At 42.6% G+C, this 17,765-nt stretch overlaps 1 protein-coding gene across 6 annotated transcripts in view; it reads right to left on the bottom strand.

The window, feature by feature from the left end:
• Positions 1-17,765, bottom strand: part of ENOX1 (ecto-NOX disulfide-thiol exchanger 1) — a 561,141-nt gene that overhangs the window by 83,588 nt on the left and 459,788 nt on the right. The window lies entirely within an intron of this gene.

Below are 17,765 nucleotides of genomic sequence, written 5' to 3'. Positions count from 1 at the left end.
ATCCAATTTGCTCGGACTTATTTATGCCTATCACTTTTTTTTTTTTTTTTTTTTCAGTTATATGAGGTGGTCATCGCCCCGGCCTCTGGGCACATGTACAGCTGTTAATGTAGAAATTTAAAATATTAACATGCTTTCCAGCCAGGTTGGCCCATTTACTTCAAACAAGAACTTGATTGAACAGCTGGGTCTTGCACTGTGCCCCAAAGGCCAATAGAGATTTGTTCTTTCTTTGCAGGGTTTATAACCCAGACATGGTCAGAGCTTAGAGCTAGAAAACCCTTTATGGGTGACTTTTGACCGAAGTCCTGTGGCCATCTTTGGCTTATATAAAATGATTTGGGCCTCATTCAGTTTAGCTCCTGAAGAGCCAAACCGTGCTCCTTCTAGACTCATTAACATCAGATGTTACCACCATCACTGACTTCCTGGCTTGTAGTTTTAGGAAAGCAGCTTTTGACTTAATGGTTATGGGATAAAAACATGTGTTGCAGTCTTAAGAGTTTTTACTTGAATCCTAATGGTGAGAAATTGTAATGCTCTAACATGGTCTGCAGAAAAATGAAGTGAGAGAGTATAGCGGTACGTTCTCTGTGTCAGCCATAGATGCCGAAGGATGGAGAACTTTCTCTGCTGTGGATCTAGAAGGCCTCCACCACCCACATTACTTACCTGCTAGTCACCGCTGAACTTTAACAAAGTGCCTTAATTCAATGATTATGATATTCCCACATCTCCTTTGTTAACACAAGTTAACCATTTCTTTATAACTAGGACACTAGGACATCTAGGGGCAGGATCAGAATAAAGAACAGCCCTTGAACTTACTAGCACTTTGAATCTTTAGGTTCCACTGGGACAAGCTCTGCAAATAAACGGGCATGTTCATCTATCACAGAGGAGTGAGGCAGAGGAAGTCTGCTGGCTTCCCCAAAGGCTCCAAGTTATTTTGATACATTTTGCCTGGTCTGCAAGCCCACATGTTAGGAGTCTCATTGCAACTAGCACCTTTGGAGATCTCCACATTTCCCCCATTCCCTCCTCCAGGGCTGAGCCCTGGTTAGACAGGTGTGGGCGCAATGAAGAGAGTTTCCCTGAGGAGCTTTAACCACCACAGGTGGTCGGTGTGACAGCTCCGGGGCCCCCAGCTACCTCAGGTTTTCTCTGAACTGCACGCTGTCTTTAAGGGGAAAGAAACAGCAGCAGCAACAACAGAAAGCTTCAACACACCCTGTCACTGTGAAGCGTGGCATATATATTCTCAACACCTGCAGCTGAACTCTAGCTGGTAAAATAAATACAGCACCACCCATCTTGCCTGGATCGCAAAAGTACAGACAGAAAATTACCATTTTAAACCAATCTTCTCTGCTACGGAAACACTCAATATAGGGAGCTTTAAAGAAGCGAACTGAATTACTCAGACCCTTTGCCACAAATGGTGTCAGCATGGCCATGAACGGTAACAGCAAGAAAGGCTCCCAAGGTATACAAATGAACAGAAATTAAAGCTGTAGCTTTACACTTAATATCTGTCTACCCCATGAAGCATTCCTCCAGCCTCAGCAGTCCTCTCGCTCAAGATCGGCGACTACATGCACTTGAACACCACTTGCACCCGTGTCATTTTAACAAAAGTTTCCATTGTGGGTTTGCCAAAGTCAGCTCAAAGACTTCTCCTGACCATGATGGCACAGAAAACATCATTATCCATGATAAAAAGCTGGTGGAGTGAGCATCCTAGAAACACGGGATAATACCAAAGGTAGTGTTAATGACTTGGAATTTTTCATTTTTTTTAAAAGATTTTATTTATTTATTTGACACAGAGAGAGATAAATCACAAGTAGGCAGAGAGGCAGGCAGAGAGAGAGGGGGAAGCAGGCTCCCTGCTGAGCAGGGAGCCCGACAAGAGGCTTGATCCCAGGACCTTGAGATCATGACCGGCGCTGAAGACAGAGGTTTAACCCACTGAGCTACCCAGCAGCCCCAACTTAGAATATTTCAAAAAGAAAGAATAGGGAAACCACATTTTTAGGGTCTGCTGGCAGACTTTGGGCAGTAATCATTTTTCTGCTTCCAGATGATAATTTAAAAATATAAATCGTGATACAGAGCAAGTCATTCAAGGCAGTTACATTATAGCCCAAGTAATTATATCAGGATTAAGAAAGATTATGCTGGGATTACTTGGGGAGGGTTAGAAAATAATCACTTGTTTTACCACCGAGTTCACTGTGGATCATCTTCAACCAGATAAGAAAGTTCTTTTTTGTTTATTTAATTAATTTATTTATTTGACAGAGAGAGACACACAGTGAGAGAGGGAACACAAACATGGGGAGTGGGAAAGGGTGAAGCAGGCTTTCTACTGAGCAGGGAGCCTGATGCAGGACTCCATCCCAGGACTCTGGGGTTTCTGATCTGAGTTGAAGGCAGACGCTTAACAAGTGAGCCACCCGGGCTCCTGAATAAAGTTCTCTTTTAATCAAAGTTCTTAAATCTTTAGTTTTTCCTTTGTTGTGTTAGTTTTAAATCATAAATTGGTATTCTCTAGCTACTAAACTGATTATTCTGGTTCAATTCTGGTTCAATCCTGTTAATGGGATATATTACATTAATAGACTTTTGTAATGTTGAACTAACCTTGTATTCCTGTGATGAATCCAATAGGGTGGTTTATAAAATACCAGATTAAGTTAGTTTTAAAAAAGGAATTTTAAATCAATGTTCCTAAGTGAGACTGATTTATAATCCCCCTGCCCCCTCTTTTTTTTTTTTTTTTTTACTGTCCTTGCCCCTTTTTGGTATCAAGTATCCTAGACTTATGAATTAGTGAAAACACATTTCCTTCTTTTCTGTTCTCTGAATGAGTTTGTAAAAGACTGGCATAATCCTCCTCGAATGGTAAAACTTGACTGTAAATCCATTCTGGGACTCTTGCTCTGATGCTAAGATTTTAATAATTTTTTTTAAAAAGTTTTATTTATTTGAGATAAAGCATGTGGGAGGGGGTGTGGTGGGGGGGAGGGACAGAGGGAGAGACAGAATCTCAAGCAGACTACCCACTGAGCATGGAGCCTAACATGGGCCTTGATCCCAGGACCCTGAGATCATGACCTGAGTTAAAATCAAGAGTCAGAGGCTTGACTGACTGTGTTACCCAGGAGTCCCAAGATTTTAATGATTTTTAATGATATGGCTCAGGCTTTTAATTCCTTCCTGATTTTTTTTGGTAAGGTATTTTTTTTTTCCTATAGGAATTTATCCATGTCACCAAAGTTTAAGAATTTGTCATAAAGATATTTCTGATTTTCTCATATGTCTGTAGTTATTCCTCATTTTAATTTTTTTAAAAGATTTTCTTTATTTGACAGAGACCACAAGCATGCAGAGAGGCAGGCAGGGGGTGGGGGAAGCAGGCTCAATGCTGGACTTGATCCCAGGACCCTGAAATCATGACCTGAGCTGAAGGCAGAGGCTTAACCCACTGGGCCACGCAGGCATCCCTTTCATTTTAATTTTTAATATTATTTATCTGGTCTTCTTTTATTGCAATTCATACTACTAAAGATTTTCCATTTTATTAGTCTTTTCAAAAAAATAGCATTAGCTTTGTTGACCTTCTGTACTGGAGGACAGCTTGCTCTTTTAGTCATTTCTCTCCTTGTTTTTATCCTTCCTTCCTTCTTTGAGTTTATTATTTTTTAGAAAACGTTGGATGCTTACTCTTGTTTATGCTTTTCTTTCTTCCTTAGACATGCATTTAAAACATTTTTTTTTCCTCTAGGTTCTGTTTCAGCTGCATCCTACAAGGTTTGCTATGTTGTATTTTAATTATCAATTACTTGTAAGTATTTTAAAATTACATTTCTGATTCCTTTGGACTTGTGGATTTAGATGTGTGCTTTTAAATTTCCAAATACATAGGATTTGTTTTAGTTATCTTTAGTAATACTGATTTCTAACAGTTTTGTTGTGGTCAGAAAATATGATAGTGCTCCTTGGAAATGTGTTGAGATGTGCTTTAATATGTAGTATAATTAACAAGACAATAAACAACAATTGTTGCAGAGGACATGGAGAAAGGGGAACCCTCTTACACTGTTGGTGGGAATGCAAGTTGGTACAACCACTTTGGAAAACAGTGTGGAAATTCCTAAGAAATTAAAAATAGAGGTTCCCTATGACCCTGCAATCGCACTACTGGGTATTTACTTCAAAGATACAGATGTAGTGAAAAGAAGGGCCATCTGTACCCCAATGTTCATAGCAGCAAGGCCACAGTCGTGAAACTGTGGAAAGAGCCAAGATGCCCTTCAACAGATGAATGGATAAAGAAGATGTGGTCTATATATACAATGGAATATTACGCCTCCATCAGAAAGGATGAATACCCAACGTTTATATGAACATGGATGGGACTGGAGGATATTATGCTGAGTGAAATAAGTCAAGCAGAGAGAGTCAATTATCATATGGTTTCACTTACTTTTGGAGCATAAGGAATAACATGGAGGACATTGGGAGAAGAAAGGAAAAGCGAATTGGGGGAAATCAGAGGGGAAGATGAACCATGAGAAACTATGGACTCTGAGAAACAAACTGGAGGTTTTGGAGGAGAGGGGGATGGGTTAGCCTGGTGGTGGGTATTAAGGAGGGCATGTATTGCATGGAGCACTGGGTATGGTGCATAAACAATTGAATCTTGGAACACTGAAAAAATAAAATTAAATTAAAAAACAAAAGCTATTGCAATTTTAAAAAGCTTTGTAAAAAATAATATGTAGTATAAGATGCATATTTGATTTTGCTTTTCTTGCATTTAGCTAAATGAAACTTATTTAAAGAAGTCTTTTTCAACAGTATGTGCCACTACTTAATAAATAAAGTGCTGTTGATTCAAATATTAAAAAAAAAAGATGCACTTTGTAAATGTTCCAGGTATATTTGAAAAGTACAGTTTTGCATTCACGTCCCAAGCCTATACGGGCTGAGTGGTATGGAAATGCTTTGTAGACTGAAAACATTGGCAGCTACAGCAAGAGGGAGGGAACAGCAGAGCTGTTTAGAAAAATGTCCTTATTTCCTGACTATTTTAGGGTTTTTTACAATAGAGTGGGGTGGGCTTGTTCCCCATTGTCGTTCCAGTCTCAATTTGTCACATAATGTCACCTTCAACATTAGGAAGAAATATGTTAAGAACTTCTGGTTTGGAGGCTTCTTCCCTATGGTTTCTAATCCCTGGTTCCTTAATAAGCATGGTACAAATAAAAATGTCATCTCTTAGGACCCATTAAAGCTGTGAGAGCTTTTGGACCATAGAAAGATGTTTTCTTCACAGAAACATTTGGGACTGCACGCACATGCAGTCAGCGTGAGTGGAAACTCCGAGCTTACTGCCTGAGGCTGGGGCCATCTCTGGGAGCCCAGAGCCTCACTGGCCATGCTGAGAAGGTCAGGAACTAGTACCCCTACCCCCAGGGACCTGCCGTGCCAGCAGAGAGCATTTATGACCTCTGAAGACAGAAGGACTTGATCAATGCTAATATGTCAACCAGGACTTCTCAGAAGGCCAGTTCTATCCAGTCAGTGAGATGAGATTATTACTTGTTTGGGCATGCCTAGGGAATACAGCAGAGATGAGGAAAGAGGGAAGCTGGTTGAGAGTTTTCTGTCACACAATAAATTGTGTGCGGTGACTCAACAATTTGTTATTTTCTTCATTCATTTATTCAGATAGTGTTTGGATACGAACAACTACATTAGCCCTAAGAGACTGGTCTCAGGCGCTAGTGTTAGTTTCAACTGTGATGTCAGAAGAAAAAAGAAATGAATACTCATTTAACCCGTCGGGGGAAAATGGCCCCTGTGCCTCAACTCATTTTTCATAGGCATGGGAGACAGAGAGATACAAATGAGTGTGTAAGGAAAAGGTTCTCAGAATGCAAGTCAAGTAGGGGGAGGCAGAGTGAGGACCCGAGAACAGGAAACTGGGAGCCCTGGGCAGTGGAGGGGACACAGTGCCGTGGGGCACTTAACTCAGTGACTTAACGTCTCCATTTGATTATAACTAGGAAGTAATGCTGGATTAGGGAATCATCAATGCCTTTCCTGGTCTTAATATTCTGTATTTTTTGGTTCTTTTGCTATAACAACAGTGGTAAAACTGAGACCATATATCCAGCCCAGATTTTATATACAAAACAGAATTTCCATTATCATTTTATTCTACCTTGCTTTTTTATTTTTTAGTGTGTGTGGCCCCCATAGCCAAAGCAAAGCATGGATTTCGCATGAAAAATGGCCAGAAAATTGTGGACTTAAAAGAAAATCTGTCAGTTACCAGCTGGGCAGAAAAGATGACTAAGACCCGAGGGCCCGCAGGGGAGGGCATGGACCAGGGAGTGCCCCTTCAGTGACCTGGCGATTCTCTGAAGAGCTCGTATCATCAGGTGTAGAGTAGGAAAACTACATTATAACCCACCCCCACTTTTCCTTCTCCCCAAATGACAAACAGGAGGATTATGGCGGGGAGGATTATTTTGTAAAGAGAAACTCAGCACCACAGCTTTTTAAATAAACTTTACAGTTAAGTCATTACCAAAACCCTCCTGAGGTCATTGTGAGTAGCACAATTTAAGACCTACAAACCACTGGGGGTGGTTAAGTGCCTGTCTCTTGGTTTCAGCTCAGGTCATGATCTCAGGGTTGTGAGATCGCGTCCTGTGTCAGGATCCAAACTCAGTGCGGAGTGTGCTTGAGAGTCTCTCTCCCTCTCCCTTTGCCCTTCCCCCTACTCATGTGCTCCCTCTGTCCAATAAATAAATAAAATCTTTAGCAAAAAATAAAGAGATACAAACCGTGGGGGAAGAAATACCAGCCCAGGAGAAAAGAAGACAAGGTGCGCAGAGAACTAGTGAAGGACGAAATCGCAGAGTACCAGTCTGTGCTGAAATGATTGAAATGCGTATAATACACGGGCTCAGGAAAGGACTTACTCAAGATCAAATGCAAAGCATGGGTGAAAATACACACCTTTAAGAGCCCCCCACCCACAATCGCTAATGCAAGTCCTCTGACCGGAATACGGGAGCCATAGCAGGTGTCAATGAATAAGGTGGGGGCGATGGCGGATGCCAGAGATGGCATGTGTAGGCAAGGAGGAGGGCAGCAGAATAAATCAAGAGAACAAAAGGAATTAGAAAAGTGACAATACAGCTCTGAAATGTCACTCTGCTCGTCGTTCACTTATAAGCACTACTGGTAACACCTTTCCTTGGAAACCTACAACCCGAGTTCAAATAGCCTCTCGGCTCTTCTACCCTCCCAGTACGGCCAGAAAATAATAGAGCTGCTGTCGCTGTTTACTGAGGGTGTATGTGAGATGGAGAGGGAGGGAGAGAGGAGGCAGCGCAGAGACACCCTGGAGTACTAAAACTGGAGAGGTAACCGGCACCCTGAGGATTCGCCATCAAGATAAGAACTGAGCAGTCCGGGTCTTGCCAGTGATCGAGGGAATGAAGCCGGTGGTCTATCAAGTGAGGGCCAGATTGGGCACTAACTTTGTTTACATCTCCCTTGATGACTATTCAGGGTGCTTTGTTAAACAGAGGAGAAAACATAGTCTTTAACTAACCATCTAAGATCTCAGAGCTGAATTCCCAATCGCACCCTTGGGGGACAATTCCAGAAACGTGAGCTGAGTGAATGTGGCTGTCACACTGGTCAGTGGGCATGATCTGGGGCACAACGACCCCTCGCTGTGCCAGTGCACCTTAGAGAGGAAGCCTGAGAGGATATAAGGAAATGGTTAACAACTGTTGCATCTGGGAGGGGCCGTGAGGAATGCTGTCTCCTTTATAGGCTTCTTTTAGGTTTCCAAGTTTGCTGCACGGAGCCCGTATTCTTTTGTGAAAAGGAAAATAAAACAAAAATTAAAATGACAAACCCAGACCCAGAAGAACTGCAACTCCCACCCACATTCATCTTCCTAAAGAGGATCCCGCCCACCCCCGGACTCATTCCTCTCCTTCCTTCTTGGTCTCCGCCGCGTCCTGTTGTCGCGTCCACCAGGGTTCTCCCTGCATTGGCTCCATGGGTGCTCCTTTTCCAGGAGGAGGAGGAGGAGGGGGAAGGGAAGGGGAGAAGGGGAGAGGATGAGGAGGAGCGGGGGAGGGGGAGGAGGAAGAGGAGGAGGAGATGATTGGCTGGTCTTCCACCCTCCTGTTTCCTCTTCTCACCAGCTGCACAGAGAAAGCCCCCAGGCCAGTTTCCTCCCCGTGCAGCCCAGTGTGAGAGCTAGTAATGACAGCAGTCTGGCCGGGAGCACGACACCTGCTGTACAGAGGCAGCAGTATGTGCCGGCCGGATTCCGGCCGCCGCGGGCAGAAGGCTGACTCTGCGTGCTGGCAGGCTTCAGAGAGAAGTCAAGGCCAGAGCACAGGGATTCATTTCAGCGTCCATGGCTGGAGGGAGAGACGACAAAGATCGGACGGAGGGAAAGGCCAGTGCGTGTCTGGCGCCGAGGCCTGTTTTGATTTACTACATTTAAGAAAAGATCCATTTCGCTATAAATCTGGTATTCTTGGTGTGCTAGGGCCTTGAAGTCAGGAGGCAATTTCCAAAGGAGGTGGCGGAAGGGAGGGTCGTTCGAAGGTCATCCGAGGACTGCAGCTGACAGTGGTGGGAAAGCAGAGTTGCTTTAGCCTGGGAATGGCTACAAGTCTTGGGGAGATCAGCTAGTTCCCGCAGCAGATGTCCGGGAAAGCAGTCAAAGGTAGAAGCCAAACGATTTTAATGGTCTGCAGGGTAATGTCATTATTTCTACCCCTGGCTCCTCCATTGATTCGGCTGCTAGCCTCATTATTTTTAGAAGGGATGATTACTAATGAGGATGCATTTGATGATCACATTAATTAATGGAAGAGCAGGGTAACTAATTATGAGATGAAGCCTCCCATAGTTAAATTTTATTAGGGCTGCTTTTTTCCTTCCCTGAAGTGAAGAGATTTATTTTCCAAGTTCACATTTAATAAATAAAAGCCACATGTATGTTATTTTCTTTTTGCTAGCTCTCATTCGGCTAATGGGAAGACCCAATCTGGGACTAGGATTGAGTCGGAAAACAAGCAGCGGGTTCTTGCCAGTGATATTTCTAGCAATCGACAAGCACAGGAAGAGCCGAGCTTTCTGCTCTTCTGCTCTCCTGATGACTACAGGTCTGGAGCACCCCTTACAGAGGACCCTGTGGGAAGTTTTGTTGGAACAGATAGAATGCAGGGGTTGTGACAGACAGACCTGGGTTGGTGTTCTGAATCTGCCAGGAACATTCTGTACCCTGGGCAAGTCACTGGACATCTCTCTGTCACCATGAGAAGCTGAGGTAAGCACTCAGAGTTCAAGTGCTAGTGCACTGGGAGCCCTGGGGGCAGGGATGTGAATTAGCCCTGGGGACAGGCCTCGCCAGCACAGGGGTGTAGGAGCAACTACAAGCCCCCCCCCCCCCCACTATCAGCAAACTCCCACTTGTTGATTTGTCCAGACTTGCTCTCCAAATCCTGGGTCTTCTCTTAAACCTCTACATTTCTTCATATTTTTATGTACAATGGGGCATTCATGCTTCGTGTAATAGCTGTCCAAACTGTGTTCACCGACTTGATCTCCTTTGATTGCAAGAGCCTCTGACTGAGGGTGGACCACCTGTCATCTGTAGGAAGAACCCTTAGGTTCAGACGGGCTGACTGACGACGCCAAGTGGCCCAGAAAACAGGAGCCAACGTTTCCTTCTATCGGTTCAGGGTTTTCATTTCCTTGTGCAAAAGCCTGGCATGCTCAGCTAGCAAAGAGGCAACTAGCTGATCTCCTTCCTTATCTTATGGTCTCTGTCCCGTGAGAATGGCAAGATACCCCATGGCCCATCCTCGTTTGAGACTGCTAAAAGAAAAAATGCAGGGAGGTTTCCCCTCCCTTATTGTTGCTTCCCATTTTTTTTTTTTTTTTTAATCTTGTCCAGAGTCAAATGGGAATGTGCTTTTAAAACTTCCCAACCCAGGTGCGACTGTTAGGTATGATCATTTCCAACAGGTAGGGCTCTGTAATGGAAAGTGCTGGGCCAAGAATCGCAGAATGGCTTTCTTTCTTCGTCTTTTTTTTTTTTTTTTAAGATTTTATTTATTTATTTGACACAGAGAGAGAGAGATCACAAGTAGGCAGAGAGGCAGGAAGAGAGAGAGAAAGCAACTTACAGCATATCACATATAATGCAATGAGACAGAAGCAGGCTCCCTGCTACAGGGCTCCATCCCAAGGACCCTGAGATCATGACCTGAGCCCAAGGCAAACACTTAACCCACTGAGCCAGCCAGGTACCCCCGACTTTTTTTTTTTTTTTAAAAGATTTTATTTATTTGTCAGAAAGAGAGAGAGAGAGAGCACAAGTGGGGAAAGTGACAGGAAAAGAGAGAAGCGGTGTCCCACTGAGTAGAGAGCCTGACATGGGGCTCTATCCCAGGACTCAGGGATAATGACCCAAGCCGAAGGCAGATGCTTAACTGACTGAGCCACCCAGGCACCCTGGTGAATCAGTTTTTATTTCTGGTTCCAAATGTACCTAATGACCTTCTAAGGGTCTCACACTGAAGTGGGATGTACACACTATTCAGATGTGCCTGGGACTGAATCTGCAAATGCTAGAAAATACACATGCTGCTGGGGGGAGCGCCACCTGTCACTTTTAAGGAGCCTCATGAAAGGGAACATTGAATTATAAATGAGGATTATCGTCCTTGTCTCCATTATACTGCATCACCCCAAGACACCTCGGTGACAAATGGATAGAAAATGAAAGTACACACTCTGGGGAATTGAAGTTAAAAAAAAAAAAAAGACAATAGTGGACCCCAAATTTGGCTGTGGTGAACCTTGAGGTCCAGGCCTTAAACCTTTTAAAAGCCACACCATCTGAGAGAGATGTGTATGTTTTATACACTTTCTGATTCTAGTAAAATGTCAAAGACTTTTAATATGAATGTGGACAATGTCTTAGGAGTTGTTTTCTATTCAGAAAGAAAAAGATGTCGGTGAGGAAGCTGAAATAGAATCAGACCAGCATAGGGTGTGTCCCCGCAGCCCTTGGTTGTCTCGGGTCCAGATCGGTCTGTGCTTTTGTACACACATAGTTTTTGAACTTTTTAAGATTAAAGGTTTTACTATCTACACATGAAAGTCTGAAAGAAAGCCTTTTTCTCTACACTGTAATAATGTGATTTTGATTTCCTCTTTTCTAAATAATGTGATTTTTCTTGCCCTATGCCGTGATACCAAATTATTTTCTGTACTGATGTTTTTGTACATTAAAGATATTCTGATAATGTTGTTACAGGCTTCTTCCTGAATGAGTAAACAACCAGATCATGATGTATGTGCTATTTCTTCCTTCTAACTGAACATTTTTGAGGTTCATAAACCCTGCTGAGAAGGAATCCCCATAATACATTGTAGCTGAAATTCCAAACTTATCAACCCTTAGTTCACCTGTCTAAATATTTCATAAAAGTTCTTAAAATATAATTTACCATTATAAAAATGTTGAATTTCTTCTTTTAGAAAATACCTTTTTCCCTTTTCCTCATTCTTCCATGTTTACATTTCTGTCTTCTTCCTTTTTTTTTTTCTAAACTACAGAAGAACTGTTCTTCCCACTGTCTCTTCCGTGACCTCTGCACATCCTTCTCCTTCCCTCCAGAACAGCTTCTTCTTCTCTACTCTCTGCACAGCCCTGTGAGCTGATGCTTGGCCCCCTTCATCCCATCAGGTCCTTTTCTCAATTCCCTGCTGCTTTTATTCCTCCAGGACAAAACCCCAAAACAGAGTGGATAAATAACCATTTCTCTATCGTTATTCCAGATTTCAGCCTCTTCCAGTTTGTCTCCCTTTCCTCTACCCTAAACAACCCTCCTAATTTGTTATTCTGCCCCCTCGTCCTGAAGCAGCTATCTTTACTCCATTTCAAATATGCTGCCTTAAGTCCCTATGCCAACTCCTCCCAGACATCTGTAAGATAAGCTTGCACTTCTCGCTTTCCTCATATATTTCAGGACAGCCAGAATAATTTGCCGTACCTTCCCCCTGGCCACCTCACTGGCCCACACCTTAACCAAGAATTCATCAGGGACACCTGGGTGGGTCAGTCAGTTAAGTGTCTGCCTTTGGCTCAGGTCATGATCTCAGGATCCTGGGATCAAGGCCCGCATCGCATTGGGCTCCCTGCTCTGTGCGGAACCTGCTTCTCCTTCTCCCTCTGCTTGCCACTCCCCCTGCCGTGCTCTTTCTCTCTGTCAAATAAATGAATACAATCTTAAAAAGAAAAGAAAAGAAAAGAAAAATAAAGATAGAAAGAAATAGAGAATTCATCAGAGGACTAAAGTTCAAAGCCCCTGAAACAGGTTCTTGAATATCCAAGATGTCAGACACAGAACAGGTGTCTGCTCTTTGGTTTTCCTTCCTCCAGAAACTCAGTTAAGCTGGCTGTTGTTGAGTAAACTTAAAAGAGTGAAGAGAATGGGAAGAGACTTCCAGGAAGTTCTCATATGGGACAGATTCTGGCATTTGTGGGATCCCCAAATGTCCTGCAAGTGATGCCTGGCCATCAAAGCGCCACCGCATGGAGCCATGGCTGGGGGGCTGAGGGGTAAGGGGTAAGCGGGGTATGCCCAGCCGGGAACACGCCTGCCCCCATGGCTCCCGGGGGAAGTCAGCTGCTAAATGGAAGCAAACCAACCAACACCACCACACGAGAAGAAACCTGCAGCAGCAAAAAGACAGACAGAGACACCAAACCAAAGACCCAATCCTGGAATAAATAGAAATGGCTCAGGAACAAACAGAATTTCAAGTATTCTAATTAGTATTCTCAAAAAGATTTGAGAAGATATTGAAACCAAAAAAATAAACGTGTACAAAGAGAAAATAATCGAAGACAAAAAATAACGCTTGGAAATAACACGATGATCAAACAGAACCTTCAGTGGCAAGGATACAGTTTAAACAGATAACAGGAGAAAAATGGGTAACGGGCACATTAGCATCAGCCTGGTAAAGGTCTGTTATCTGACTGGTGGGCATTTCAGAAAGAAAATAGAAACTGAAAACAAAAGTGAAAAATTATCCAAGAAAGAGAGAAACTCCCATGGCAAACGCCTACTACATCTGTCTGTGTTCTTTGCCTATAAAACCTTCCCCAGGCTCTTCCCAGCACCTTCTCCCAGCACTCTTGAAGCCTGCTGGGAGCAGCGGGCCTGCTGGGCTTCAGATGATTTTTGTAATTTTTAAGGGAAGTGCATTTTATGTTTCAGAAAAAAACTTTTTGTTTTAAATCCTCTGAAAATTTCTGGAATATGCTCATTTTACCTGTCTTTCCCTAAGATTTTCTAATAGTCAAAAATACCACCTTCCCCACAGCAGCTGCCTTCAGCCCCACAGCCACCATCACCGCCACCAATAGCACCACTCCTGCTGCCACAATCCTCATCCTGGCTTTGACCTGTGTGCACGAGACTTCACTATGTGGGAACATGGGAGTGGAAATGAGCACAAAATTTCATGGTCTCTTTTATTTACATTTGCTTATGTTTACATTTATTTATTTATTTATTTCAGAGAGAGGGAGTGAGCTAACTGGGGGAGGTGCAGAGGGAGACAGAGTCCTCAAGCAGACTCCCTGCTGAGCACAGAGCCCAACATGGGGCTCTATCCCAGGGCCCTGAGATCATGACTTGAGCCAAAATCAAGAATCAGCCACCAAACCGACTGAGTTACCCAGATGCCCCTCATTATCTCTTTTAAAAAGTACTTACAAAGCAACTGAGTAGTTTAGAGAGGATTCAGAAGAGATGCTTTACTTAAGTGGTCAGATATACTCATCGATGTCATTTTAACAACTTTCTTTTATTTCTTAATAACTGCCCCCAAAGGACCAGTTCTTGAGTGACATTTGGCAAACTACCTGGGGTTACTATATATTTTAGGAAAATAATAGTATTATATGTCTCAGTCTCCTTCTTTAAAATTAGTTTAGATTAGTGAGTTTATAATACATATAGAGAAAATTCATACAAATATTCCTTTTCCAGCATAAATGCTGTCAATTATAATAATCCTCTTTTTCCCAGGTTTGTCCTGATCTTGCTAAATAAAAGTTGTCAAGACAGCTGACTAGCCCTGGTCTTTAACTAATGTCAAGCCAAGAGTGTTAGAAACCCACTGCTCTACATGGGCCATGGTTTACTGGCCTAAAGACAGCTGGTCTTCAAATGACATTTGCTAACACTATTAAAAAGCATTGGCTCAAAGTATTTATGAGGGACTCTTCTGACATAATCATCATCAGTCACACACAGTTTTATGATCAGCAGCTTATAATGGGATTCTGTTGTTATGTGAATATTCACCAGTCCTGTCAATATGATTTACAAAAGGTTTCAAAAGGAATTGATTTTTCAATTGGTTATTTTAAAATATAATATATTAGCCTATGCTCACAAATGAAAATCCAAGTATTGTTTAAATTTAGGTGTGGCTAAAATCATACTGAGATACTCTACCCTTACTATAGTGGTTAAAAAAGATAAAACAAAACAAAACAGACCGACCTTACCAAGCACTGACTGCAAGTATGCAGAACGACTGGAATTTTCCTGTATTCCAAGGGAATGCACGATGGTACAGACACTTTGGGAAACAGTCCAGCCATTTCTTAAAAAAGTTAAGCATACTTTCCATATGACCCAGCAGTTCTAGTTCTAGGTATTTACCAAAGTGGAATGAAAATTTATTCCAAACAAAAAGTTTGTAAGTGAATGTTTGCAACACATTTATTCATCGTAGCCCCAAAGAGGAAACCACCCATACGTCCATTAACTGGTGAATAGATAAACAAATTATGGCTCTTCTTTACTACTATTTAGTCAAAACTACTATCAGTAGTCTGATCAGTATGAACTACTGATACATATGGCTAGGCCATGTGCAGGAATCTCTAAATCATTGTGCTAGCTGAGCGAAGCCAGACTCGAAAGTTCTTCATTCTATATACTTGCACTTATAGAACATTCTGGGAAAGGCAAAACCATGAAAGGTAGAAAACAAACCTGTGGTTGCTGGGAATTGGGTTGACTAAAAAGGGGGATAGGGGAATTTTTGGGGGGGGGGGTGATAGAACAATTTTATATATTGATTGTGGTAGTGGTTTCATGAGGGTATCAATTCGTCAAAATTCATGGAACTGCAGCCCTAACAAGAATATTTTTATTATATGTAAATTTTGCCTCAATAAATTCAGTGTGATAATTGGAAGATAAATGAGAGTTTAAGATAGGTATATCCTTTCTTTATATACGTAAAGATACAAATGAAAGCCAACAACCTCACTCTCCTTGTGGCAGACACAGGTTAACTTCATTGCCAGCTTAAGATCAGGTGAAGGCTACAGTGTTACCATGGATACAAGCTATTATTTCCTTTTGTGTGAAATCTCTAATATTAAATGGTGACTCACATGTAATATTGGGGTAGACTCAGAAACAACCAAAGTCACCCAAGGGTTTTTAGCCTTAGCAACCCTGCCCATAACATTTTCTTCATGAACATAAGAGAAACTATGATGTCAGTGAAAATATCTTTAAAAAACTAAAAGAAGAAAGGATAAAAACTTTTTGACTAAACTTGAGGGCAATTCTAAAAATGGCCGGCTAGTTTAAAAGCTGTGAAGACTGTATTTTCTTTTATTTGTTACAGAAATAATTTCCCATAGATCAATTCCTGAAACAACAATGTGTGGGAGGCTAACCTGTCCTCTAGCTGTTGACTTTCCTGTGAGATCATGGTTTTCTAATTAAGAAAGTGGATAGTGGGTAGACCGAGAGGAAATTTAAAAATCAGCAGAATCCTTTGTGGTAGGGCTCAAATTAGCATGATATGGTCATTTATTCAGAATGATATAAAGGTAGAAATTGACTCCGAAAAAGCACATATTTTTGAACATTATTAAAGTTGTGTTGCCAGAAAGACTGCCATGCAGCCACCTAATAGCCACTAAAATGAAAATCATAGTTTTTGTCACTGAGGGAGTGCTTCCCACATTACTAGAAGGAGCTACACATACCTCTAGGATGTTGGCTTCCTATCTATGGTCCAAGAATCCAGAGCTCCCACAGGCTCCACGTTAGTCCTTCTTCTGTGCTTGTGTCCATTATTCTGACATTCAATAGGTGTATTTGCCTACCATGTGGCTATTAGTGATTGAATTATGTCCCCTCAAAATTTCCATTTTCAAATCCTAGCCCCCTGTGCCTCAGAATGTGATGTTATTTGGAAAAAAGTCATTACAGGTCTGATCAGTTCAGATGAGGTCACACTAGAACAGCACAGGCCCCTCGGTCCTATACAAATCGTGTCCTTAGAAAAAGCAGGAATGTGGATGCTGGCATGCACAGCAAGAAATGAAGTCAGAAAGCAGGGTGATGTGTCTACAAACCAAAGACCACCAAAGACTGCCAGCAAAGCACCGGAAGCTAGGGGACAGAATGGGGAGCAGCCCTCAGCAGAACCACGCCAGCCGCCACCTGGATCTGGCACTTCTTACCTCCAGAACTCAGACGACACATTTCCATTGTTCAAACCAAACCCTATGAAACCAAATCCCACAAAACAAAACTGAAGTACCCTTCCTATTGACAAGAAGATTCTGTCAATGTCTCAGAGGCTGCAATAGCCGAACACTTACTTCCTCTAAGGGGCTGCAGCTCTGTGGTGACCTTTGCCTTGGCTCCTGTGTGGACCAGGCTCCCAGGACCCAGCACTGACTCCCCAGCATGCTTCTCCCTGACTGACGAGCTCCCCCCTATCTCCTCAGACTGCCTTCAGACATGAGTCTTTGAGCATCATAACAGTTTTATCAACTGAGGCAAACTTTCCTAGAGGAAAAGAGGGCCCTTTGCATGAGGTGTGAGATGGTAGCCGTGGTCTCGGCCTGGCATAGCTGACTCTGGGGGAATTGACAGGCTCTCCTGGCAGGGGCGTCGAGGCACACCCAGTGTCGGGACATGCGTACAACCCCGGGAGCCTCGCACAGGAGCTGTTACACCCATTTCCAAGCGCAGGGACCTGAGCAGCGACTGTAATGACATTTTCCTGGCGAGCACTGACCTCCGAATTGCACTGATTTGCCTAACACACACTGTGAAACATCAACCAGTTAGGACTCAAAGCCAAGACTCAAAAATGGCTTTAAAATGGCAGGAGATGTTTAAGACATAATTTCTGTGACTTAGTCATTAACTTGTTTCTATCCCAGTCTGCACATCTTTTTTTTATACCCTTTCCTCTAAATTATTTTTCCCTGTTTGGCCAATGTTTCTATAGCAGCTACTTCTAATCATTAAGACACTTCTGTAGGCAATTCGTGCTCCTGATCTTGGAGAGCAGGGGAATTAAAACAATATCCTACTTACTATATAGTTTGGTTGCCCATCATTCTATTTACATTTCCCTGTTTAAATAAAAACAGTTTTTCCCCCCAGAAAAGAGTGGTTAGGTTTGTACATTCTGAGGGGTAATACAGGATACCTATGTGTGACAAAAATTTGTGCCGTATTGTTCCATAGCAACTTGAAGGCTCAAACACTAGAATTCTGTCACAAGTCACTTGAGATTTTTCAGACCTCGATCCTGCTATGAATCTTTGATTCTATTCTCCATCTGCTGTG

This window comes from Mustela nigripes, chromosome 15 (assembly GCF_022355385.1).
Source record: "Mustela nigripes isolate SB6536 chromosome 15, MUSNIG.SB6536, whole genome shotgun sequence".
NCBI classification, from domain to species: domain Eukaryota; kingdom Metazoa; phylum Chordata; class Mammalia; order Carnivora; family Mustelidae; genus Mustela; species Mustela nigripes.
This window is presented reverse-complemented; position numbering and strand designations above follow the sequence as displayed.